This window comes from Coregonus clupeaformis, chromosome 31, assembly GCF_020615455.1.
Source record: "Coregonus clupeaformis isolate EN_2021a chromosome 31, ASM2061545v1, whole genome shotgun sequence".
NCBI classification, from domain to species: Eukaryota; Metazoa; Chordata; class Actinopteri; order Salmoniformes; family Salmonidae; genus Coregonus; species Coregonus clupeaformis.
This window is the reverse complement of record NC_059222.1, coordinates 26,145,645-26,172,099: the sequence shown is the minus strand read 5'-3', so window position 1 is coordinate 26,172,099 and position 26,455 is coordinate 26,145,645. Positions and strand designations below refer to the sequence as shown.

Genomic DNA, 26,455 nt, shown 5'->3' with positions numbered 1-26,455 from the left:
ATATGTAAACTTCCGACTTCAACTGTAGCTGGAGAGAGAGCTTTTCAATTGGCATCTCTCCCCCTCTTATCAGTCACAGGTGGGGACTGGATTAGGTGTGAGCAGTGCAGGAGGTAGGCTCATGAGTTGTGCTCCAATTTTACTGGGGATAGCTTTATTTGTGACCGTCAGGTATAAATTAGAATTGTGCAATAGCAGAGCATAAGAGAGTTGCCACATCAATGTCACACTGAGTTAATTTGTTATGGTTATTAAATGTTAAATTCCAATGTTATTTAATATTATATATATTCCATTCCAATATTATATTTAAATGAATATTTGTTTTATGAATTAAAAACAACTATTGAAAACCTTTTGCTCCTGAATGTCATTATAAAGCCTGCTGGGATTTAAAATCTTGCATTATTCAAATAATATTTAATGCAATTGTATATAATGGATTGTATGGAAAAGGAACAACAAAGAAAGAACAAAGAAAATGAATGTGCAGGTGAGTTAAAAAGAGGGACTTTACATAAAATGTCTTCATAGTGCTGATATTAATGGTGACATGTGCAACACCATTAACCCCATATTTTATTTGAATCATTAAAATAAGACAACTTCGCTTTTAAGCATTACTTACTAAAGAAATTATAAATAAAAATGATTAAATGGGGGGAGGCAGTTACCCCGGTACTTTAAAAAAAAACGCCCCTTTTCTAAAAAAACTAAATTTCATGAAATAACAAAAAAAAGTGTAAACTGTAGCCATTTATTTCCCTTTATAGTTAATTTGCCTAAGCATGACCTTCATTCACATACCATAATTTTTCCAAATGTTGCTTTTTTGTGTCAGTAATTATACTTTGTTCTTAGGGAGAGGGGGTTGCTAGTTACCCCCTAGTACCCTAACATAATTAAACTCAAAATATGCTCTTCTATTCTTTTGAAAACACATTAGTCTTATGTTTTAGGACTTGCCTAAACAAATGAATAAATAATGGATTTCTTTGTGATGGTGTATATTAAATGGATTTAATAAAATAGACATGCACCCACATCGGCCTACACCTATTCCCACTGCTTAACTTGCCGGCAAATGCACGGGAGGTATAAAAGGCTTATCCCAGCCAAAGCATGTGGTAAAAATGGGACTGTATGAATTGTATTCACAAAAACATTGCCTGATTATTATTTTTTATTTTTTTACAGGCAACATACCGTAAAGTATGTCTGTTAAGGGTATAGGTTTCTGTTTAGAATGGTATGCGATTGAACTATTGTAGAGCCAACGGTAACGTAGAGCCAGACTTCTCCCTCTTTTGTGGTATTCAGGGTTAAGCGCACCGCTGGAAGGCATAAACACATTATATCTGACTTGAGGGGTTAAGTAGTCAGGACAATACAGCAGCCAACCAGAGCAGACATAGGACTATATCGCCTTTACCAATTTTAATGTATTTACTAATAATATATAGATAATTCGCTTCACCTCTTCCTCCATAAAGTGACTTTGTTAGTGTCAACAAAGACTGTCAACCTTTGTGACAGATAACGTTATGAAGAAAGACATGGAGTTGACACAAAGCAATAAGCTTAACAAGTCGCCAATGGCCTGGTACTCAGCGCTCTATTGTCCCTCAAATCACTGATATCAACGCAAAAGAAATGGAAAATCAAATCAAAAACTTCATGATTGAGTTCAAATAACCTGAACGATGAAGATAAAGATGATACACTCCCATCATCGGTTATCAACGGCGGTCTAATTACTTTGGGCGGTAGTATCATGCTGACAAACGCTCAAAATAGGCTTCTCACTGAATAAAATATCAACATTATTTCTTATAACCATGCTGACCACACCGCTCACGTCGCAAAATAAATGTACACATACATGTTATTCAATCATTGCACCCACACCGTTCGCGAGCTTCTGCGTAGCCCAGGCGCTAAAATAGAACTTGGTTCTATTTGTGCTGCTTGACGCACTGTAAGTCCCACCTCACGTGGGTGATTGAAAGATGAACTGAGGTCCACACTCCAGTCCAGTTGGTGGTGGTAATGCACATTGAAATTAGTTGCCAACCGCCATATAAAGTCCAAAGAAGAAGCCTGACGGAGGAGAGATTACTAGAAACATACTCTGTTTACCCTGTTATCTGTGGATTAATTGTCGGAGTAGAGGACCTTGTGCATTTCAGGTTAATTAACAACCCAATGTTTGTATCCCAGGACAAATTAGCTAGCAACAGAAAGCTAGCTAGCTAAATTGCCATTAATGTTTAATGCTTTTCAAACCTGTCCCCAAATTAATATAGTTGGTTCAGAGTTCGTTTTGATATTTCAACCTGCATGTCCTGATCAAGTCTGGTGTGGGTGTAGAAAATCAACATGCGCGCGATGGCTGGCGGACGCTCGCGCCCGGTCTAGTCAGCATGTAATGCTAAAGATAGGTCGAAAGGTAAGAGACTAAGATGACTAACAAATCAATTCACATAAACAAATGTCAACATGGGTTTTCATAAGACACCTAGACTTCTATAAAGCTATGGCTGCAGTAAGCTCCAATAACCTTGTAATATCAACTCAAATGTGTATTGCTCATGTACACAGATTTGTAGATGTTATCCCAGGTGCAGTGAAACGCTTTTGTTTCTAGCTCCAACAGTGCAGTAATACCTAGCAATACACACATAATCCAAAAAATAAAAAATAAGAAAGTCCCATATGAAAATTATTAGACCAATCTTATACAATTCCTGTTTCTCATGTGACAATATATACTGTCAAACATATAGTTCTGTATTAGGCCACATTCATACACAAGCATATCATATAAGAGTCTACTTACAGTACCAGTCAAAGGTTTGGACACACCTACTCATTCCAGGGTTTTTCTTTATTATTACTATTTTCTACATTGTAGAATAATAGTGAAGACATCAAATCTATGAAATAACACATATGGAATCATGTAGGAACCAAAAAAGAGTGTTAAACAAATCAAAATAAATGTTATATTTGAGATTCTTCAAAGTAGCCACCCTTTGCCTTGATGACAGCTTTGCACGCTTTTGCAACAGTCTTGAAGGAGTTTCCACATATGCAGAGCACTTGTTGGCTGCTTTTCCATCACACTGCAGTCCAACTCATCCCAAACCATCTCAATTGGGTTGAGGTCGGGTGATTGTGAAGGCCAGGTCATCTGATGCAGCACTCCATCTCTCTCCTGGGTCAAATAGCCCTTACAATCAAATCACATTTTATTGGTCACATAGCCGAATACAACAGGTGCAGACATTACAGTGAAATGCTTACTTACAGCCCTTAACCAACAGTGCATAAAAATAAAAACAACAACAAAAAAAGTGTTGAGAAAAAAATTGCAGAAGTAAAATAAAATAACAGTAGGGAGGCTATATACACAGGGGGGTACCGGTGCAGAGTCAATGTACGGGGGCACCGGCTAGTTGAAGTAATATGTACATGTGGGTAGAGTTAAAGTGATAATAAATAATTAACAGAGTAGCAGCAGCGTAAAAAGGATGGGGTGGGGGGGGCAGTGCAAATAGTCCGGGTAGCCATGATTAGCTGTCTTATGGCTTGGGGGTTGAAGCTGTTGATAAGTCTTTTGGACCTAGACTTGGCACTCCGGTACCGCTTGCCGTGCGGTAGCAGGGAGAACAGTCTATGACTAGGGTGGCTGGAGTCTTTGACAATTTTGAGGGCCTTCCATACCAGGCGGTGATGCAACCAGTCAGGATGCTCTCGATGGTGCAGCTGTAGAATTTTTTGAGGATCTGAGGACCCATGCCAAATCTATTCAGTCTCCTGAGGGGGAATAGGCTTTGTCGTGCCCTCTTCACGACTGTCTTGGTGTGTTTGGACCATGATAGTTCGTTGGTGATGTGGACACCAAGGAACTTGAAGCTCTCAACCTGTTCCACTACAGCCCCGTCGATGAGAATGGGGGCGTGCTCAGTCCTCTTTTTTTTTTTCCTGTAGTCCCCAATCATCTCCTTTGTCTTGGTCACGTTGAGGGAGAGGTTGTTGTCCTGGCACCACACGGCCAGGTCTCTGACCTCCTCCCTATAGGCTGTCTCATCGTTGTCGGTGATCAGGCCTACCACTGTTGTGTCGTCGGCAAACTTAATGATGGTGTTGGAGTCGTGCTTGGCCATGCAGTCATGGGTGAACAGAGAGTACAGGAGGGGACTGAGCACGCACCCCTGAGGGGCCCCCGTGTTGAGGATCAGTGTGGCAGATGTGTTGTTACCTACCCTTACCACCTGGGGGCGGCCCGTCAGGAAGTCCAGGAACCAGTTGCAGAGGGAGGTGTTTAGTCCCAGGATCCTTAGCTTAGTGATGAGCTTAGAGGGCACTATGGTGTTGAATGCTGAGCTGTAGTCAATGAATAGCATTCTCACGTAGGTGTTCCTCTTTTCCAGGTGGGAAAGGGCAGTGTGGAGTGCAATAGAGATTGCATCATCTGTGGATCTGTTGGGGCGGTATGCAAATTGGAGTGGGTCTAGGGTTTCTGGGATAATGCTGTTGATGTGAGCCATGACCAGCCTTTCAAAGCACTTCATGGCTACAGACGTCAGTGCTACGGGTCGGTAGTCATTTAGGCAGGTTATCTTAGAGTCCTTGGGCACGGGGACTATGGTGGTCTGCTTGAAACATGTTGGTATTACAGAGTACACGTCCTGGTAATCCGTCTGGCCCTGCGGCCTTGTGAATGTTGACCTGCTTAAAAAAGTCTTACTCACATCGGCTACGGAGAGCGTGATCACATGGTCATCCGGAACAGCTGGTGCTCTCATGCATGCTTCAGTGTTGCTTGCCTCGAAGCGAGCATAGAAGTGGTTTAGCTCGTCTGGTAGGCTTGTGTCACTGGGCAGCTCGCGGCTGTGCTTCCCTTTGTAGTCTGTAATAGTTTTCAAGCCCTGCCACATCCGACGAGCGTCAGAGCCAGTGTAGTACGATTCAATCTTAGCCCTGTATTGACTCTTTGCCTGTTTGATGGTTCGTCGGAGGGGATAGCGGGATTTCTTATAAGCGTCCGGGTTAGAGTCCCGTTCCTTGAAAGCGGCAGCTCTACCCTTTAGCTCAGTGCGGATGTTTCCTGTAATCCATGGCTTCTGGTTGGGGTATGTACGTACGGTCACTGTGGGGACGACATCATCGATGCACTTATTGATGAAGCCAGTGACTGAGGTGGTGTACTCCTCAATGCTGTCTGAAGAATCCCGGAACATGTTCCAGTCTGTGCTAGCAAAACAGTCCTGTAGCTTAGCATCTGCGTCATCTGACCACTTTTTTATTAACCGAGTCACTGGTGCTTCCTGCTTTAGTTTTTGCTTATAAGCAGGAATCAGGAGGATATAGTTATGGTCAGATTTGCCAAATGGAGGGCGAGGGAGAGCTTTGTATGCGTCTCTGTGTGTGGAGTAAAGGTGGTCTAGAGTTTTTTTTCCTCTGGTTGCATATTTAACATGCTGGTAGAAATTAGGTAGAGCCTGGAGGTGTCTAAATAAATCACTGACAGTGTCACCAGCAAAGCACCCCCACACCATCACACCTCCTCCTCCATGCTTCACGGTGGGAACCACACATGCGGAGATCATCCATTCACCTACACTGCGTCTCACAAAGACACGGCGGTTGGAACCAAAAATCTCTAATTTGGACTCATCAGTCCAAATGACATATTTCCACTGGTCTAATTTCCATTGCTCGTGTTTCTTTGCCCAAGCAAGTATCTTCTTATTATTGGTGTCCTTTAGTAGTGGTTTCTTTGCAGCAATTCAACCATGAAGGCCTGATTCACGCAGTCTCCTCTGAACAGTTGATGTTGAGACGTGTGTTACTTGAACTCTGTGAAGTATTTATTTGGGCTGCAATCTGAGGTGCAGTTAACTCTAATGAACTTATCCTCTGCAGCAGAGGTAACTCTGGGTCTTCCTTTCAAATCAAATGTGCATGCACCGAATATAACCGTGTAGACCTTACAGTGTAATGCTTACTTACAAGGCCTTAACCAACAATGCAATTTAAAATATATATAAATACAAAAACAAAAATAAAACATTAAATTAAAAATAATAAGAAATAAAAGTAACAAATAATTAAAGAGCAGCAGTAAAATAACAATAGCGAGGCTATATACAGTGGGTACCGGTGCAGAGTCAATGTGCGGGGGCACCGGTTAGTTGAAGTAATATGTAGAGTTATTAAAGTGACTATACATAGAGTAGCAGCAGCGTAAAAGAGGGTGTGGGGGGGCAATGGAAATAGTCTGGGTAGCCATTTGATTAGATGTTTGATCTTACGGCTTGGGGGTAGAATCTGTTTAGAAGCCTCTTAGACCTAGACTTGGCGCTCCGGTACCGCTTGCCGTGCGGTAGCAGAGAGAACAGTCTATGACTAGGGTGGCTGGAGTCTTTGACAATTTTTAGGGCCTTCCTCTGACACCGCCTGGTATAGGAGGTCCTGGATGGCAGGAAGCTTGGCCCCAGTGATGTACTGGGCCGTACGCACTACCCTCTATAGTGCCTTGCGGTCGGAGGCCCGAGCTGTTGCCATCCCAGCCAGTGATGCAACCAGTCAGTATGCACTCGATGGTGCAGCTGTAGAACCTTTTGAGGATCTGAGGACCCATGCCAAATCTGTTCAGTCTCCTTAGGGGGAATAGGTGGCGGTCCTCATGAGAGCCAGTTTCATCATAGCACTTTATGGTTTTTGCGACTGCACTTGAAGAAACTTTCAAATGTTCTTGAAATGTTCTGGATTGACTGACCTTCATGTCTTAAAGTAATTATGGACTGTCGTTTCTCTTTGCTTATTTGAGCTCTTCTTGCCATAATATGGACTTGGTCTTTTACCAAATAGGGCTATCTTCTGTATACCAGCCCTACCTTGTCACAACACAACTGATTGGCTCAAACGCATTAAGTAAAGAAATTCCACAAATAAACTTTTAAGAAGGCACACCTGTTAATTTAAATGCATTCCAGTTGACTACCTCATGAAGCTGGTTGAGAGAATGACAAGAGTGTGCAAAGCTATCATCAAGGCAAAGGGTGGCTACTTTGAAGAATCTAAAATATATTTTGTTTTGTTTAACACTTCTTTGGTTACTACATGATTCCATGTGTGTTATTTCATGGTTTTGATATCTTCACTATTATTCTATAATGTAGAAAATAATGAAAATAAAGAAAAACCCTTGAATGAGTAAGTGTCCAAACTTTTGACTGGTACTGTATGTTAGTGACATGTTTCAGGAGTACCCATATAAGAATCCTTTTGATTCAGACACCCTTTCGAAAGTGCCATATGTGGCAAAGTTATACAGGTGTAACAGGATGGGTTATTGTGCTGGAAAACATTGAATAGGCTACTGGAATGATATTGAATATTGTTTATTCACGCCATCGAATATCACTGCATTACAGTGGAAAAGAGAGTTATGTTTAGAAGTAATGCATTTTACACTGAACAAAAATATAAACTAAACGTTTCTATTTAACTCTCATTTTCCCAGGTAAGTTGACTTAGAACACATTCTCATTTACAGCAATGACCTGGGGAATAGTTACCGGGGAGAGGAATGATAGAATTGGAAGCATGTCAAGTGTTGGTCCCCTGTTTCATGACCTGAAATAAAATATCGCTGAAAATATGGATAACAAGCTTATTTCTCTCAAATTTTGTGCACAAATTTGTTTACATCCCTGTTAGAGAGCATTTCTCATTTGCCAAAATAATCCATCCACCTGATAGGTGTGGCATATCAAAAAGCTGATCATTACACAGGTGCACCTTGTGCTGGGGACAATAAAAGGCCACTTTAAAATGTGCAGTTGTGTCTCAAGTTGAGGGAGCGTGCAATTGACTGCAGGAACGTCCAAAAGAGCTGTTGCCAGAGAATTTAATGTTAATATCTCTACCATAAGCCACCTCCAATGTCATTTTAGAGAATTTGGCAGTACGTCCAACCGGCCTCACAAACGCAGACCACGTGTAACCATGCCAGCCCAGGACTTCCACATCCGGCTTCTTCATCTGCGGGATCGTCTGAGATAAGCCACCCAAGACAGCTGAGGAAACTGTGGGTTTGCACAACCTAAGAGCTTCTGCACAAACTGTTGGAAACCGTCTCAGGGAAGCTCATTTGCGTGCTCGTCATCCTCACCAGGGTCTTGACCGGACTGCAGTTCGGTTTCGTAACAGACTTCAATGGGAAAATGCTCACCTTTGATGGCCACTAGCACGCTGGAGAAGCGTGCTCTTCACGGACAAATCCCGGTTTCAACAGTACCGGGCAGATAGCAGACAGCGTCGTGTGGGCGAGCAGCTTGATTATGTCAACAGATGTCCCATGGTGACAGTGGGGATATGGTATGGGCAGGCATAAGCTACAGACAACGAACACAATTGCATTTTATCGATGGTAATTTGAATGCACAGAGATACCATGGCAAGATCCTGAGGCCCATTGTCGTGCCATTCATCCGTCGCCATCACCTCATGTTTCAGCATGATAATGCACGGCCCCATGTCGCTAGGATCTGTACACAATTCCTGGAAGCTGAAAATGCCCCTAAAATGCACTGTAAAGTGCCTTCAGAAAGTATTAATAGCCCTTAGCTTATTCCACATTTTGTTGTGTTACAGCCTGAATTCAAAATTGATTAAATATCTATCTATTTTTCCCCTCACCCATCTACACACAATAACCCATAATGACAAAGTCAAAATACTTATAGATTACAATTTTTTTTCACGTTTATTGAAAATGAAATACAGAAATATCTCATTTACATAAGTATTCAAACCCCTGAGTCAATACATGTTAGAATCACCTTTGGCAGCAATTACTGCTGTGAGTCTTTCTGGGTAGTCTAAGAGCTTTACACACCTGGATTGTACAATATTTGCACATTATTATTTTTTTTAATGTTCAAGCTCTGTCAATCATTGCTAGACAGCCACTTCCAAGTCTTGCCAGAGATTTTCAAGCCGATTTAAGTCAAATCTGTAACTAGGCCACTCAGGAACATTCAATGTCGTCTTGGTAAGCAATTCCAGTGTATATTTTGTGGTGGTAAAATAAAAAAGGTTGACATTTTTTCGTGCCATTTAGGGAAAATTGAATTCTAAGGATCATTCCAGTCAGAAGAGGCTCAGTGATGCGCTCTGCACAGGCAGCAGTGGAGGACAGTGATAAGATCTTTACTGAGCTGATCCACTCCATTGAGAGAAGGCGCTCTGAGGTGAAGGAGCTGATCAGAGCCCAAGAAAAGGTTCAAGTGAGTCAAGCTGAAGGACTCCTGGAGCAACTGGAGCATGAGATAGCTGAGCGGAGGAAGAGAAGCACTGAGCTGGAGCAGCTCTCACACACTGAGGATCACATCCATTTCCTCCAGAGTTATCAGTCTCTCTCCAGTACCACTCTCCAGCATTGTTGTCCGTCCTCTTCAGTACTTTGGAGATGAGTAAGACTGTGTCTGAACTGAGAGAGAAACTAGAAGACTTCCTTAAAGGAGAATGGACCAAGATCTTCACTACAGTGAATACAGTGGATGTTGTACTGCCTCCAGAGCCCAAGACCAGAGAACAGTTCTTACAATATTCCTGTCAGCTCACACTGGATTACAGCAGTCTCATATAAAGACATCAGCAGAACATAGACAGATGGTGCATTTGGAGACGATGACAAGTCCTTGAATTTAGTGTGCTCTAGTGTTGGTTATTGGTTCAGACACAATAGTGTTGGGACTAAAGTATCAGGCCCTCAGTACTCCAGAGTAGGAGTGTACCTAGATCACAAGGCAGGTACTCTGTCCTTCTACAGTGTCTCTGACACAATGACCCTCCTCCACAGAGTCCAGACAACAATCACTCAGCCCCTCTATCCTGGGTTCTCTCTCTATAACAGTACTGCTGAGCTGGTTAAACTGTAGTAGGGTCCACATAGATACTAGTCATGCTGGTGTAGTCTATAGCTGAGCTGGTTAAATTGTAGTAGGGTCCACATAGATACTAGTCATGCTGGTGTAGTCTATAGCTGAGCTGGTTAAACTGTAGTAGGGTCCACATAGATACTAGTCATGCTGGTGGTGATGGTCCCCAGATATAATGCTCTGTTTTTCTGTACAATTATTTTTGTCTGACTGATTTAATCTTCAGAGTTTAATTAAAACTTAACGTATTTTTATCAAATGCAATGTTTTAGTCTACATTTACATTAATCATGATGTGTGCTGTTAATGTATGTTGGTTGATTGTCATTCAGAACCATTGAAATGTTTTCTCAATTGGTTCTCTGTCTCAATGTAATTTTCCTCAGTGGCATGGAACAGGTAGCATTACTTACTTGAACTATATGGGCCGGTTTCCCGGACACAGATTAAGCCTAGTCCTAGACTAAAAAGCATGTTCAATGGAGATGTCCGGGAATCCGACCCAAAGTTTGGCATCTATGAAAAAAATATATATATTATGCACTCACTAACTCTGGATAAGAGCGTCTGCTAAATGACTAAAATGTAAAATGTAAATGTTATTGTCCTACTGAAAGGTGATTTTGTCTCCCAGTGTCTATTGCAAAGCAGACTTAACCAGGTTTTTCTCTAGGATATTGCCTGAGCTTAGCTCTAATGCATATATATATTTTTTTATCCTAAAAAACTCCCTAGTCTTTGCCGATGACAAGCATACCCATAACATGATGCAGCCACCACTATGTTTGAAAATATGGAGAGTGGTACTCAGTGATGTGTTATGTTGGATTTGCCCCAAACATAACGCTTTGTATTCAGGACATAAAGTTAATTTCTTTGCCACATTTTTTGCAGTTTTAATTTAGTGCCTTATTGCAAACAGGATGCAGGTTTTGTAATATTTGAATTATGTTAGTATTGTGGAGTAACTACAACGTTGTTGATCCATCCTAAGTTCTCCTATCACAACCAAACTCTATAACTGTTTTAAAGTCACCATTGGCCTCATAGTGAAATCCCTGAGTGGTTTCCTTCCTCTCCGGCAACAGAGTTAAGAAGGACGCCTGTATGGAAAGCTGCCGCGGTCATCCCCCTCTTCAAAAGGGGGTGACACTCTAGATCCAAACTGTTACAGACCTATATCCATCCTGCCCTGCCTTTCGAAAGTATTTGAAAGCCAAGTTAACAAACAGATCACCGACCATTTAGAATCCCACCGTACCTTCTCCGCTATGCAATCTGGTTTCCGAGCTGGTCATGGTTGTACCTCAGCCACGCTCAAGGTCCTAAACGATATAATAACCGTGATCGATAAAAGAAAGAACTGTGCAGCCGTTTTCATTGACCTGGCCAAGGCTTTTGACTGTCAATCACCGCATTCTTATTGGCAGACTAAATAGCCTTGGTTTCTCAAATGACTGCCTCGCCTGGTTCATCAACTACTTCTCAGATAGAGTTATTGTGTCAAATCGGAGGGCCTGTTGTCTGGACCTATGGCAGTCTCTGGGGGTGCCACAGGGTTCAATTCTCGGGCCGACTCTATTCTCTGTGTATATCAATGATGTCACAGTGACATCCGTTTTGTCACCAAAGCCCCATATACTACCCACCATTGTGACCTGTACGCTCTCGTTGGCTGGCCCTCACTACATATTAGTCGCCAAACCCACTGGCTCCAGGTCATCTATAAATCCCTTCTAGGCAAATACCCGCCTTATCTTAGATCATTGGTCACCATAGCAACACCCACCCGTAGTATGCGTTCCAGCAGGTATATCTCACTGGTCATCCCGAAAACCAACACCTCCTTTGGTCGCCATTCCTTCCAGTTCTCTGCTGCAAATGACTGGAACGAACTGCAAAAATCTCTGAAGCTGGAGACACTTATCTCCCTCACTATCTTTAAGCATCAGTTGTCAGAGCAGCTTACCGATCTCTGCACCTGTACACAGCCCATCTGTAATTAGCCCACCCAACTACCTCATCCCCATATTGTTATTTACATTGTTATTTATTTTGCTCATTTGCACCCCAGTATCTCTATTTGCACATCATCTTCTGCACATCTATCACTCCAGTGTTAATACTAAATTATAATTGTAATTATTTTGCACTATGGCCTATTTATTGCCTTACCTCCATAACTTACTACATTTGCACACACTGTATATAGATTTTCTATTGTGTTATTGACTGTACGTTTTGTTTATTCCATATGTAACTCTGTGTTGTTGTTTTTTCCGCACTGCTTTGCTTTATCTTGGCCAGGTCGCAGTTGTAAATGACTGGCTTACCTGGTTAAATAAAGGTGAAAAAAAATATATCTATGTAGTGACTGGGTGTATTGATACACCATCCAAAGTGTAATTATTAACTTCACCATGCTCAAAGGGATATTCAATATCTTGGAAAACCTGCCTGGTGTTTGTTGAATCTGTGTTTGAAATTCACTGCTTGACTACAGGACCTTACAGATAATTGTGTGTGGTACAGAGATAAGGTAGTCATTCAAAAATCATGTTAAACACTATTATTGCACACAAAGTGAGTCCATGCAACTTATTATGCGAGTTGTTAAGCACATTTTTACTCCTGAACTTCTTTAGGCTTACCACAACAAAGGGATTTACATTATGGCAGTGGTGTATTCATGGATACCAAGGGAAGCCAGGCTTCCCCAAAGAATTGACCAATAAAAAAGTATTATTTATTTTGTCTCTGTGTTTAATAATTTTCCTTCAATTCACAAGAAGCTGAATGTATCTCACAGGAGAAAGCATTCGAGCGAGCGAAACAGTGCCCCTCTTTCTCTCTACGTGTAGGCCATCTGATGCGGGCTGGTCCAAACGAGTATGACGTTGTTCCCACCCGTACCATTGAAGGCAAGGAAAGCCAGCGAGCATTTGGCCTCAATTGATTTTAAAAAAGTATGAGAAATTAGCCAATCAGCGTTGAGCTAAACTGAGCGAGCTCAACTGTGAATGGTTCTGGCACACCAATTTCTTTTTTTACAAAAATGTAAAATGAAGCCAGCTTGGATTCTGGTGTCTCTCCTATCAAATCCCATTGAGAGCATACGTCATTGGCAGAAAGACTTGAATTGTTTCATCTCGTTGTGTTGTTGTCGTCCTCCGGTGTCTAGCTAGCTAGCTAAAATTGTCCCTTTCCTAAATTAGCCATGGATGGAGATAGGGATTTGGACTTGTGGTTTTACTTAATTCTTTGTACTGGCCAATGATTATAACGGCGATTCTGATCCAACCATTAATTCATACATTGTTGTGCCCCTGGCCTGAGAGGATGGAAGTTCAATATGTAGCTAGATGTAGAGGCTAATGTTAACTAGCTAACATTGCCCATGAATGGACACTAGCGAGCAAGCATGTTAGCCAGGTAGCCTAGGACAACAAAAAATAAAAGTGTGTACTGTATGACAGAGTGATAGAATGTTTTTTCAACATGAAAGAGAGGATGGCATTGGCATTTCTCTACAAGTAGGGTGAGTCAACATGTTTTTCTACTTGCACTAACGCGCAAGCACACACGCACAGAAATAAGAACCATGGACAGCCACATATTTAGCTTACGTTGATCGGACTAAATTGTTTTTGGTATCTTTTAGTTGTCACCGTATTAGACTAAGCAGAGGTGATTTGATGACATTTTTAAGTTGAAATGGTGCTGGAATAGTGGAGGCAGCTCCTGTTTTCTTTGCGACGTGCAGTAAATCAATAGTTGTTTAGTAGTCCGAAAATGTCGGAAACATTAACTTGCTTAACCATGCTGTAGGTCATGTAACTGTCTGTTACTGTACATGCAATATGCTTTGTGGACTTCACTGGACAGAGGTTGCTATCCGGTTTTGTGCAAAAAGGTGTGGTTGAATTTATTCTGCCACTGTGTCTTATTGTCTGCCTTGTATCTCCTGAGTGGCGCAGTGGTCTAAGGCACTGCATCGCAGTGCTAGCTGTGCCACTAGAGATCCTGGTTCGAATCCAGGCTCTGTCGTAGCCGGCCGTGACCGGGAGACCCATGGGGCGGCGCACAATTGGCCCAGCGTCGTCCAGGGTAGGGGAGGGAATGGCCGGCAGGGGATGTAGCTCAGTTGGTAGAGCATGGCGTTTGCAACGCCAGGGTTGTGGGTTCGATAAAATAATGTATGTGCTAACTGTAAGTCGCTCTGGATAAGAGCGTCTGCTAAATGACTAAAATGTAAATGTTTAGGCCTATATCACCATCGCAAGGCATATGAATTAACAAGTTATAGAGTAAACAACACAATTATCACAACACATAGGCTTCCCCAGTGATTTTACCCACGCACCTCTACAGCATTATGGGGTACTGTGTGTAGGCCAGTGACACAAAATCTCAATTATTTTATTTTTTATTCAGGCTGTAACACAAAATTTGGAAAAAGTCAAGGGGTGTGAATACTTTCTGAAGGCACTGTAGATAATAGAATAGACATTCCCATTTAAGTTGACATTCGACAGTGGGTGGAACGGCAGCCATCTTTGTGGTAGTAATTGGAAGTAAAAATGTCAAATCAATTTCAATGATGTACCAGCTAAATTGCAGTGATATGAAGGGATATGTTCATTCTATGAATTCTAACTGATTGAAATGACACCCACCCTGTATTCAATAGTATGCTGCGTCTCAACCATTGGCGGGCACAACACAAACACCTCAGATGATGTAAAATATGGTCTAAGCTACAACATATGTGAAAATGAAAAATACGAGTTTAGATAGATTTTAGGACAAAACATTGACAATTTTTTTTTTTTTAATATATAGTTTACAAACCTGTTTGTAAGCTTTTAAATTATATCAAACTCAACTGTTTCTTATTCCCAGTGATGAAGACATTAATGTCTCATGGTAGGGTGGGGTATGCAAAATGGGTCAACTTTGAGCACCTCCAACTCCTAAATATTTTGCCATTCAGGTCCAAAATGTCACTTTCTGACCACTTCTACCATGGGCAAACATGTATGGGAAGTTTTGTTAAAATCAAAAAGGGGTGCGGTCAAAAAGTGATTGAAATCAAATGGAACGACCCGTTGGGCTAATTCACTGGTGATTTTTCTCAATTAATCCAAGTGATGACTCACTGGGTTAGTTCAAGCACGAAGACTGCTGATTTGGAGGCTGGAATAATCGTCTGACTAAATGCAGTGGATTTCACTTTCAATGCATTCCTCTCCAACCACACCATGGTTTCAAACAACCAACCATTTAACCATACTTGTGCCAATACCCCAAATACATGCCTTTCCGGATAGAGTGCTGCTGGTGATTATAGTGTAGTGAACGGCGGGGCAGGGATGCAAACCTTGTATGAAAAGGCAAACACCCTACGCATCGCTCCAATAGGGTTAACTCACTTGGTGGGAATTGTAATGTGGCTCATATAGAAAAGATCGCTACACTGCCCCCTCTGAACGGGAAGTCACCAATGCTTCAACTACTCAGCCTCTCACATGTCCAGGCAGTGCATTCCGATGGCCTCACAGATGCCATCCCCCTTCTGACACCAATGTAGTGAACGGCGGGGCAGAGAAGTGAACCCAGGTCGCTGGCGTGAAAGACAAACACCCTACGCATCGCACCAATAGGGCTCATATAGCGAGGATCGCTACAATATGGACAACTGACAGGCAGAAAGATTCAAATACGGCTGATGAAGCTTGACTGAAAATAAATACAATATTTTTGTGATGGAAAATATATATTCACAGTGGTTTAGATGGTTCTCTACACTATACTTGCTTGTTTTGTCACAAACTGAAATAGAGCCCCACTGTGGAGGTGTGATAATACCCATAAAACCTGGCGGTCAAACAAGGAAATGGTTCCATTCATTTTTCCCATAGGATATTTTAGAAACACTTACATTTCAGTCATTTAGCAGACGCTCTTATCCAGAGCGACTTACAGTTAGTGAGTGCATACATTTTCATACTGGCCCCCTGTGGGAAACGAACCCACAACCCTGGCGTTGCAAGTGCCATGCTCTACCAACTGAGCTACACAGGGCCTACAATAAGGGCTGTGTTTTGTGGAGGCTTACATTGGCGTGAAGATTTTATAACCATGTAAATCTCTCTTGGGCAAGGTCACATCAATATATTCGGCTCCATTTACTCAGATTCAAAAATGCTAATTAGCATCAAAGTAGACATCATGCAAGACTACAAATCCCTGCAAGCTCCTGCACGTCATCTCTAGCTGGCACCTTAGCTAACAGGTATTGTGTCAATTTAAAACTTGCACAAGATAGTTCACAAAATTGTCAATTCATTACTAAATGTAGCTAACAGATAGTTAATCCAGCGATTCTTACCTTTGCCTCGATTTGGCAGTCTCGTCCAGATCATCTTGGCATTTGTAGTTCTTTATGATAGCCACATTAGCAGCTAATCAGCATTTCATTTTTGGGTGGTAAATACAGGCAAATATATTGATAAAAGTCAGCTTGTCCTAGAGAGATTTGCATGGTTATCAAAACGTCACGCCGGGGTAAGCCTACATTAAACACAGCCCTTATTTTAAGGGTTTTTAAAATTCCCTTTGGGAAAAATGAGTGGTGGAAAAACAATTGGAACCATTTCCTTGTTTGACTGCTAGGTTTTATGGGTATTATGACTCATACTTTGGTACTCTACTAGGCGAACTATTAGAATTTTAGCAACCAGGAAATTGCGGAGCAATTTCTGCATAGTGTAGCTTACATTTTTCTCGACGCACTGGTGCTCCTAAATAAAAATTCCAGGTCGCACAGGAAAATACTTGTATTTAGGATATGAGAGTAAAAAGGTCGCACTGTAGAGCCCTGTCTAAACTCAAACGAACCCCCGTATTTGTATTTATTATGGATCCCCATTAGCTGCTGCCAAGGCAGCAGCTACTCTTCCTGGGGTCCAGCAAAATTAAAAGGCAGTTATACAATTTTTAAAACATTACAATACATTCACAACAGGCCCCTACTCTACTACCACATATCTACAACACAAAATCCATGTGTATGTGTATATAGTGCGTATATTATCGTGTGTTTGTATGCATGGGTCTGTGCCTATGTTTGTGTTGCCTCCCAGTCCCCTCAGTTCCATAAGGTGTATATTTATCTGTTTTTTTAATCTAATTTTACTGCTTGCATGAGTTCCTTGATGTAGAATAGAGTTCCATGTAGTCATGTGCGCCTCCCATTGCCTGTTCTGGACTTGGGGACTGTGGACACAGACGTTTTATGAGTCTCCCGTTTCCACGAATCGAGGACGAAGACAGTATCGCCAAGCTAAGTTTGGTCGAAAATTCTCTGTATTACACCAAGCAGTAGCTAACCCATGGGTTCCCAAACTTTTTGGCAGACCCTATTTGATATCTGAAAATTCTCATGACCCCAACCATGTGAAACAAATTATTTAATTAAACAGCCAATGTTTACTTTTATTTGGGGCTATGGCAGTCAATTGCAAATCAGTCTGACATAACGTCTCTTATCTCACCACCACTAATGAGATGGGTGTGCTTGATGAATGTTGCATCCGAGCTTCTCAAAGTCAGGGGGCGTGGTCGACAGTACGCTCTTCATCACTGCTGTCACATCCAACCTGGATCGATATTTGGTTTTAATGCAGAAGATAGCACTGAATCCAGCTTCAGACAGATATGAGCCGGCGAAGGGTACCATGAGTTGTAATGCTCAGAGGGAGACAGCAGGGTATTCCGTTTGAGTCAGGAACCAAAACTCCTCCGTAGTGACCCGTGAATGCGTTGTCTGCAGCATTTGGTCACATGACAGATCAATCAGCTGTTCGATTTCACTTACAGGCATGTCAACTGAGCCAGAATCACAGTCAAATGGATTGGGAAGTAGGTCCCAAAGTGCTCTTGCAAGCATTGGAAGTGAGCAGTCATCACTTGTGGGGGACACTTACTGATGCGGTTTTCTTTTAGAAACATGCACAGCCGAGGGAAAGGGGCATGGTTCGCTTTTGAAAGACTCTCTCCCCAATAAGAATGATTTCCTCTGAAAAAACTGATTCGGTCACTCATCCGTAGAAAGTTTTTGTATTTCCCCTGCCTGCTTGCATTCAGTTCCCCAAATATGTCTGTTACATAGGCAAGGAGACATTTTCTTTTAATTATACAGAAAGTCAACCAAGTCATTTTTTAAATTATTTTTTTTACATCCATTGTGATTGACAACAGTTCCTCGCTCAATGCGAAACATCTTTCCAACACTCCCCCTCGATAACCACCAAGCCTCGGTGTGAAATGGAACATTGTCATGCTCTGATCCCATATCTCCACATAGTTTTGCGAACAGGCGTGTGCGCAGTGGATGTGGTTTGAGGTAGTTTATAATCGAAGTTAACTGCTGCAGTATATTTCCGAGGTATGTGTTTAGTGCTTTGCCGGCAGTTGCCCTCAGTGTATCATACAATGCGTCCATATGGCAGAGGGACACATTCATAACAAGAGTGTAGCGGACTGCCCGCCATAGATGGAGCCCAATATGTGCAAAAGCCCACCATTCGATCCCATGGAATCTGTTTCTCGTCAATATAGCCACGCAGCACACTGAACATCCCCTGTGCCGTTTCATGCTCGGTAATCGTGAGACAAAACAATGTCCTTGTGAATAGCATCCCCCAACATGTATAGCGAGCAAAAGTCAATGCATGCGCATCTTGGACCTCATAGCTAATGTCCATTTGGCGAGGAAGCTGGGGAGTTTGAGTCGTTCAATCAGTTTCATCTTGATTGCTAGCAATAGCATAAACTCTTCATTTAACATTGTTATCTGACAAAGGTATGATGTGAGTTTCTGTGCATTTGTCACCCCACACATTGTTTTCACCATATCAATTGCGGCCGGTAATATCAAAGTCTCTGCAATAGTGTTTGGTTTCATAGCATAGAGAGCCATTCACTGTGGGAATAATTCAAGTGTAACGGTCAAGTACAGCCTTTTCCCTTGATCTAAGGGTGCTCTCTGGTTGAATTTGACCTTTTAGATTTGAATACTTTCCATTTAGATTTTGAAGGATAACCACATTACAATGATTGCGATACAAAGACGAGATATATATTTTTCCTGGATTTTGCCAATTCTCCCGCGACCACCTAGTTTGGGAACCGCTGACCTAACCTGTAACTCCCAGTATAATGGATACCAAATGTTTTGGGTTAAATCACATTATCTGGTGTTACAATCTGTAACTAGTGTAAATTCATCCGTTTTCAGTATAGATTGCATTTGGATTAATGTTAGTGATATTTGGGTTGTTAGATTTTTTCCGACATTTCTTTAAAAATATATATATATATATATATATATATATATATATATATATATATATATATATATATAGACATTTCACTGCATTGTTAGGAGTTAGTAACATAAGCATTTTGATGCACCACCTATAACATCTGCTAAACTGTGTATGGACCAATAAACTTTGATTAGATTTGAAGTCTAGGTGAATTCAAACATGGATAGCATTGGCTGTGACACCCTGTCCTGAGCAAATGATTCATTTCTGAGCAAACAATGAAATCATACAATTGGGCGTACATAACTCATCTGTGCAGATTGAGGTTCCTTTATCAAATTAATTTCAATGAATGGACTTCAATCACCAAGATGAGGCATACAAGAGTAGAGCAGCCTGATAAGTCTGTAGCCATAAACACTATGAAAATCATTACAAAGGGAGTAAGGAATCACTAGTCCTCTGAAGTGTGCCTTGTTTTGCAAAGTTGGCACGTGTATGCATGTGCGCGCAGCGCTCCCACTTGCTTTCTCTTCATTTAGCCAATATTTAGCTACATCTCCGAGAAAATGTGCATAACTTACCAAAACTGTAGGCAAATGTAGTGGTAACTCGAGGTAAACAGTCCTCAAAGGCGATTCAATTCAAAAGTTCCATGACTTCTATCCCTCACGACGAGTCACGAAACCGTGAAAGTTGGTGAGTGAGATGAAAACGCCACCCCTCAACAACATTGATTAGGACGTGCTGCTGTTGTGTTGGCACTTGGTAGTAGGTAGCTCATTTGCTGCGGTGGAGGTAGGAGGACAATAGCCGCTGGGTAGTTAAAATAAGCAGATTCAATGCACTGCCAATCCATTAGAATATCTGCGGCTACAGCGTTTCAGGAGCCCATTAGTTAGACCGTGGCCTTGTCCAAAAAATCGTACTTGCGTTTTAAATAGGCATTTTGGGTATGCGAAAAAATAATTTTTTATAGTATGTGAAAATGTTGTATGCTTTAAATTCTAGGATTTCATACTAATTTCGGGTTTTTCATCTAGTAGAATTTTGCAGCACACTATTGAGGAAGAGAATCGTCTTTCGAGACCCACGTGTATGACAATCAGCTGAGGGGAGGCGCTGTACCAAAATGAACAATTGGCTGGAAACAACGGAATTCAAGTAAAATCCCATTTTATTTGTCACATGCGCCGAATACAACAGGTGTAGGTAGACCTTACCTTGAAACGCTTACTTACAAGCCCTTAACCAACAATGCAGTTAAAGAAAGAGTTAAGAAGATATTTACTAAATAAATTAAAGTAAAAATAAATAAAAAGTAAAACAATAAAATAACAATAATGAGGCTATATACATGGGGTACCAGTATCGAGTCAATGTGCAGGCTAGTCGAGGTAATTTGTACATGTGGGTAGGGGTAAAGTGACTATGCATTGATAATAAACAGCGAGTAGCAGCAGTGTAAAAACAAAGGGGGGTGTCAATGTAAATAGTCCGGGTGGCCATTTGATTAATTGTTCAGCAGTCTTATGGCTTGGGGGTAGAAGCTGTTAAGGAGCCTTTTGGTCCTAGACTTGGCGCTCTAGTACCGCGTGCCCTGCGGTAGCAGAGAGAACAGTCTATGACTTGGGTGACTGGAGTCTTTGACAATTTTTGTAATATCTTAATCGAAAATACAGATTGCCTCTTATCCGCCCGTCATCCCCTTATGCCATAGTTTGTACATCTCAATTGTCAGTAGAAACCACATTTGTTTAAGCAAGTCAGCCATATCAGCTATGTTTTTTTTTAAGGCAGTAAATTAGGCTGAATTAACTGTTTTGCTGCCAGACAAGGCTCCACTGATAGCCAGGTGTAGCAGTGGTAAGGTGTTGGTCACACCTATATTGATCAGGCCACACCCACCAAACGGGAGCAAATGTACCACTATGGCGGTTGAAGAACAGTGTGCACCGTTTTGGGGAAACGTGACATTCAGTCAGGGTCGCAACTTTGGTTTTAGAAGTGGAGGGACATATTTTTATTTTTTGTATTTTGTATTTTTATAGGGGGGTAGATCAGCTTTTGCAGATAGATTGTGGCTTCCATCAATGTAATTGTCTGCATCATTTCCAATCCCCATATATATTTTTGTAAATATATATATATATATATATATATATATATACACACATACATACATACATACATACAGTACCAGTCAAAGTTTGGACACACCTACGCATTCAAGGGTTTTTCTTTCTTTTTACTATTTTTTACATTGTAGAATAATAGTGAAGACATCAAAACTATGAAATAACACATATGGAATCATGTAGTAACCAAAAAAGTGTTAAACAAATCAAAATTATATGTTATATTTGAGATTCTTCAAATAGCCACCCTTTGCCTTGATGACAGCTTTGCACACGCTTGGCATTTGTCTCAACCAGCTTCACCTGGAATGCTTTTCCAATATGCTGAGCACTTGTTGGCTGCTTTTCCTTCACTCTGCGGTCCGACTCATCCTAAACCATCTCAATTGGGTTGAGGTCGGGGGTTTGTGGAGGCCAGGTCCTCTGATGCAGCACTCCACCACTCTCCTTAATGGTAAAATAGCCCTTACACAGCCTGGAGGTGTGTTGGGTCATTGTCCTGTTGAAAAACAAATGATAGTCCCACTAAGCCCAAACCAGATGGGATGGTGTATCGCTGCAGAATGCTGGTAGCCAAGTGTGCCTTGAATTCTAAGTAAATTACAGACAGTGTCACCAGCAAAGCACCCCCACACCATAACACCTCCTACTCCATGCTTTACGGTGGGAAATACACATGCAGAGATCATCCGTTCATCCACACCGCGTCTCACAAAGACACAGCGGTTGGAACCAAAAATCTCAAATTTGGACTCCAGAACAAAGGACACATTTCCACCTGTCTAATGTCTATTGCTCATGATTCTTGTCCCAAGCAACTCTCTTATTATTGGTGTCCTTTAGTTGTGGTTTCTTTGCAGGAATTCAACCACGAAGGCCTGATTCACACAGTCTCCTCTGAACAGTTGATGTTGAGATGTGTCTGTTACTTGAACACTGTGAAGCATTTATTTGGGCTGCAATTTCTGAGGCTGGTAACTTTAATGAACTTATCCTCTGCAGCAGAGGTAACTCTGGGTCTTCCATTCCTGTGGCGGTCCTCATGAGAGCCAGTTTCATCATAGCGCTTGATGGTATTTGCGATTGCACTTGAAGAAACTTTCAAAGTTCTTGAAATGTTCCGGATTGACTGACCTTCATGTCTTAAAGTAATGAAGGACTGTCGTACCACCCCTACCTTGTCACAACACAACTGATTGGCTTAAACGCATTAAGAAGTAAAGAAATTCCACAAATTAACTTTTAAGAAGGTACATATGTTAATTGAAATGCATTCCAAGTGAAGCTGGTTGAGAGAATGAGTGTGCAAAGCTGTCAAGGCAAAGGGTGGCTATTTGAAGAATCTCAAATATAAAATATATTTTCATTTGTTTAACACTTTTTGGGTTACTACATGATTCCATATGTGTTATTTCATAGTTTTGATGTCTTCACTATTATTCTACAATGTAATTTTTTAAAGTAAAAATAAAGAAAAACCCTTGAATGAGTAGGTGTGTCCAAACGTTTGACTGGTACTGTGTATATATATATATATATATAATCTCTTAAAAAATATATATATTTTTTCCTTTATTATTTCCCCCTAAGCCTACCATCCCTCCCCTAATTGGAGTAAACTAATGGACAACAACACTTGGGCTTCTACTTTCAGCTTATACAGTGGGGGGAAAAAGTATTTAGTCAGCCACCAATTGTGCAAGTTCTCCCACTTAAAATGATGAGAGAGGCCTGTAATTGTCATCATAGGTACATGTCAACTATGACAGACAAAATGAGAAAAAAAAATCCAGAAAATCACATTGTAGGATTTTTAATGAATTTATTTGCAAATTATGGTGGAAAATAAGTATTTGGTCAATAACAAAAGTTTCTCAATACTTTGTTATATACCCTTTGTTGGCAATGACACAGGTCAAACGTTTTCTGTAAGTCTTCACAAGGTTTTCACACACTGTTGCTGGTATTTTGGCCCATTCCTCCATGCAGATCTCCTCTAGAGCAGTGATGGCTTCTTATATGGTCTTGAGTAAAGCTTAAACCATGTATTTAGATTGTAGGTAGGTAGTTGTAGTTAGGTATTGTAGGTAGTTTATTTAGGTAGTTATTTAGGTAGTTATTGTAGGTTTCTGTAGGTAATTATTGTAGGTAAGTATTGTTTACGGCGGAGCCCGGCGAAGCACGAGGCTAGCTAGCTAGCGGGTAGCTACTGGTAACGTTTAGCAACGGTGGATAGTTGTCTCCAATGTTATTTCACGCTTAAGAGTACCTGTAATTAAGCCAGCTAGCTACCTACCATTCAGCCGTTTTTCTAACCTCATTATCTGATGCATCAACGTTAGGTAGTTAGTAGCTAATGTACTTAATTACACCTACTGATTGCAGAAGACAAATGTCAGCTGGCGTCGGGTAAGTTTGGCTTTATACATAGCTTGGGCTTCGTCGAGTAAGGCTTAATTATGTATTTAGATTGTAGTTAGGTATTGTAGGTAGGCCCGCAGCACGAAGCTAGCTAGCTAGCCGTTTTTTCAAACAAAGTCAACACAGTAGCCATTGCTAGCTAGCCAACACGACCAGCTAACTGTACTGTAGCAGCTAAATACAATATATTTGTGCTAGCTAGCCAACGTTTAATTTTTGCTGCGTTATGAAAGGAACTAGACACGGACACGAATTATCTGTTTAGTGTGTTAACACACTATTGGTAGTTTGTTGTAACCAAGTATTGGTGCTAACTGTGTGTTATTGGATGCTAGCATGCTAGTTAGCTATGGTGTCATAGTTAGGCATCGTGGGCTGTTGTGGGTAGTTATTGTAGGTTAGCATTGTTTTCTGCGGTGCCGGGTGTAGCACGAAGCTAGCTAGCTAGCCGTTTTTCAAACTAAGTCAACACAGTAGCCATTGCTAGCTAGCCAACACGACCAGCTAACTGTACTGTAGCAGCTAAATACAATATATTTGTGCTAGCTAGCCAACGTTTAATTATTGCTGCGTTATGAAAGGAACTAGACACGGACACGAATTATCTGTTTAGTGTGTTAACACACTATTGGTAGTTTGTTGTAACCAAGTATTGGTGCTAAACTGTGTGTTATTGGATGCTAGCATGCTAGTTTATGGTGTCATAGTTAGATAGCTGAATAAAGTAAGTTGAGTCTATTCCTTGAAACATTGAACCGCTGTAGTTCACAACAATTCTAATTTCTAAAAGTGGAAGTTGGGAGAGTTTTTGTTCGGGTGGTTCAGTGAAACAATTATAGTTTCTGAGGTGGAAGTTTTGGTGAGGGAGGCCCTACTCTCTCCTTTCCCAGATGTTTAGTTCATTTCATTCCGATCTCCTCTGCATTATTGTAGCCATTTGCTACAGCCTGTCAACTATGCCTCTGCCTATCCCTGTTCTCTCCTCTCCGCATAGGCTACACAAACGCCTCACACCGCGTGGCTGCTGCCTCTCTAACCTGGTGGTCCCTGCACGCACCCCACACCTGGAGTTCCATGTCTCAGGCAGCCTCTGGAACTGCCGTTCTGCTGCCAACAAAGCTGACTTCATCCCAGCCTATGCTAACCTCCAGTCCCTCGACTTCCTGGCGCTGACGGAAACATGGATTACCACTGAAAACACTGCTACTCCTACTGCTCTCTCCTCGTCTGACCATGTGTTCTCGCATACCCCGAGAGCATCTGGTCAGAGGGGGTGGTGGCACAGGAATCCTCATCTCTCCCAAGTGGACATTCTCAATTTTTCCCCTAACCCATCTGTCTATCTCCTCATTTGAATTCCATGCTGTCACAGTCACTAGCCCATTTAAGCTTAATATCCTTGTCATCTATCGCCCTCCAGGTTCCCTTGGAGAGTTCATCAATGAGCTTGACGCCTTGATAAGTTCCTTTCCTGAGGATGGCTCACCCCTCACAGTTTTGGGGGATTTCAACCTCCCTACGTCTACATTTGACTCATTTCTCTCTGCCTCCTTTTTTCCCTCCTCTCCTCTTTTGACCTCACCCTCTCACCGTCCCCCCTACTCACAAGGCAGGCAATACGCTTGACCTCATCTTTACTAGATGCTGCTCTTCTACTAATCTCACTGCAACTCCCCTCCATGTCTCCGACCACTACTTTGTTTCCTTTTCTCTCTCGCTCTCCTCCAACACTACTCACTCTGCCCCTACACAGATGGTAATGCGCCGCCGCAACCTTCGCTCTCTCTCTCCCACTACTCTCTCCTCTTCCATCCTACCATCTCTTCCCTCTGCTCAATCCTTCTCCCTCCAATCTCCTGATTCTGCCTCCTCAACCCTCCTCTCCTCCCTTTCTGCATCCTTTGACTCTCTGTGTCCCCTATCCTCCCGGCCGGCTCGGTCCTCCCCTCCAGCTCTGTGGCTGGATGACTCATTGCGAGCTCACAGAACAGAGCTCCGGGCAGCGGAGCGGAAATGGAAGAAAACTAAACTCCCTGCCGACCTGGCATCTTTTCACTCCCTCCTCTCTACATTTTCTTCATCTGTTTCTGCTGCTAAGGCCACTTTCTACCACTCTAAATTCCAAGCATCTGCCTCTAACCCTACGAAGCTCTTTGCCACATTCTCCTCCCTGCTGAATCCTCCCCCCCGGCCCCCCCCCCCCTCCCCTCCTCTCTCTCTGTGGATGACTTCGTCAACCACTTTGAAAAAGAAGGTTGACGACATCCGATCCTCGTTTGTTAAGTCTAATGACACTGCTGGTCCTACTCACACTGCCCTACCCTATGCTTTGACTTCTTTCTCCCTCTCTCTCCAGATAAAATCCTGCGACTTGTGACTGCAGGCCGCCCAACAACCTGCCCGCTTGACCCCATCCCCTCCTCTCTTCTCCAGACCATCTCCGGTGACCTTCTCCCCTACCTCACCTCGCTGATCAACTCATCCTTGACCGCTGGCTATGTCCCTTCCGTCTTCAAGAGAGCGAGAGTTGCACCCCTTCTCAAAAAACCAACACTCGATCCCACTGATGTCAACAACTACAGACCAGTATCCCTTCTTTCTTTTCTTT

General features: G+C 42.0%; 1 protein-coding gene across 1 annotated transcript in view; it reads right to left on the bottom strand.

Moving 5' to 3' along the window:
* LOC121547314 (1-phosphatidylinositol 4,5-bisphosphate phosphodiesterase epsilon-1-like) overlaps positions 1 to 20,276 on the bottom strand; it is a 129,184-nt gene extending 108,908 nt beyond the window's left edge. The window contains 1 exon segment of the mRNA XM_041858510.2: positions 19,873 to 20,276. The gene's annotated coding sequence lies outside the window, so the exon portion shown is untranslated.
* Positions 20,277 to 26,455: the final 6,179 nt, after the last annotated feature.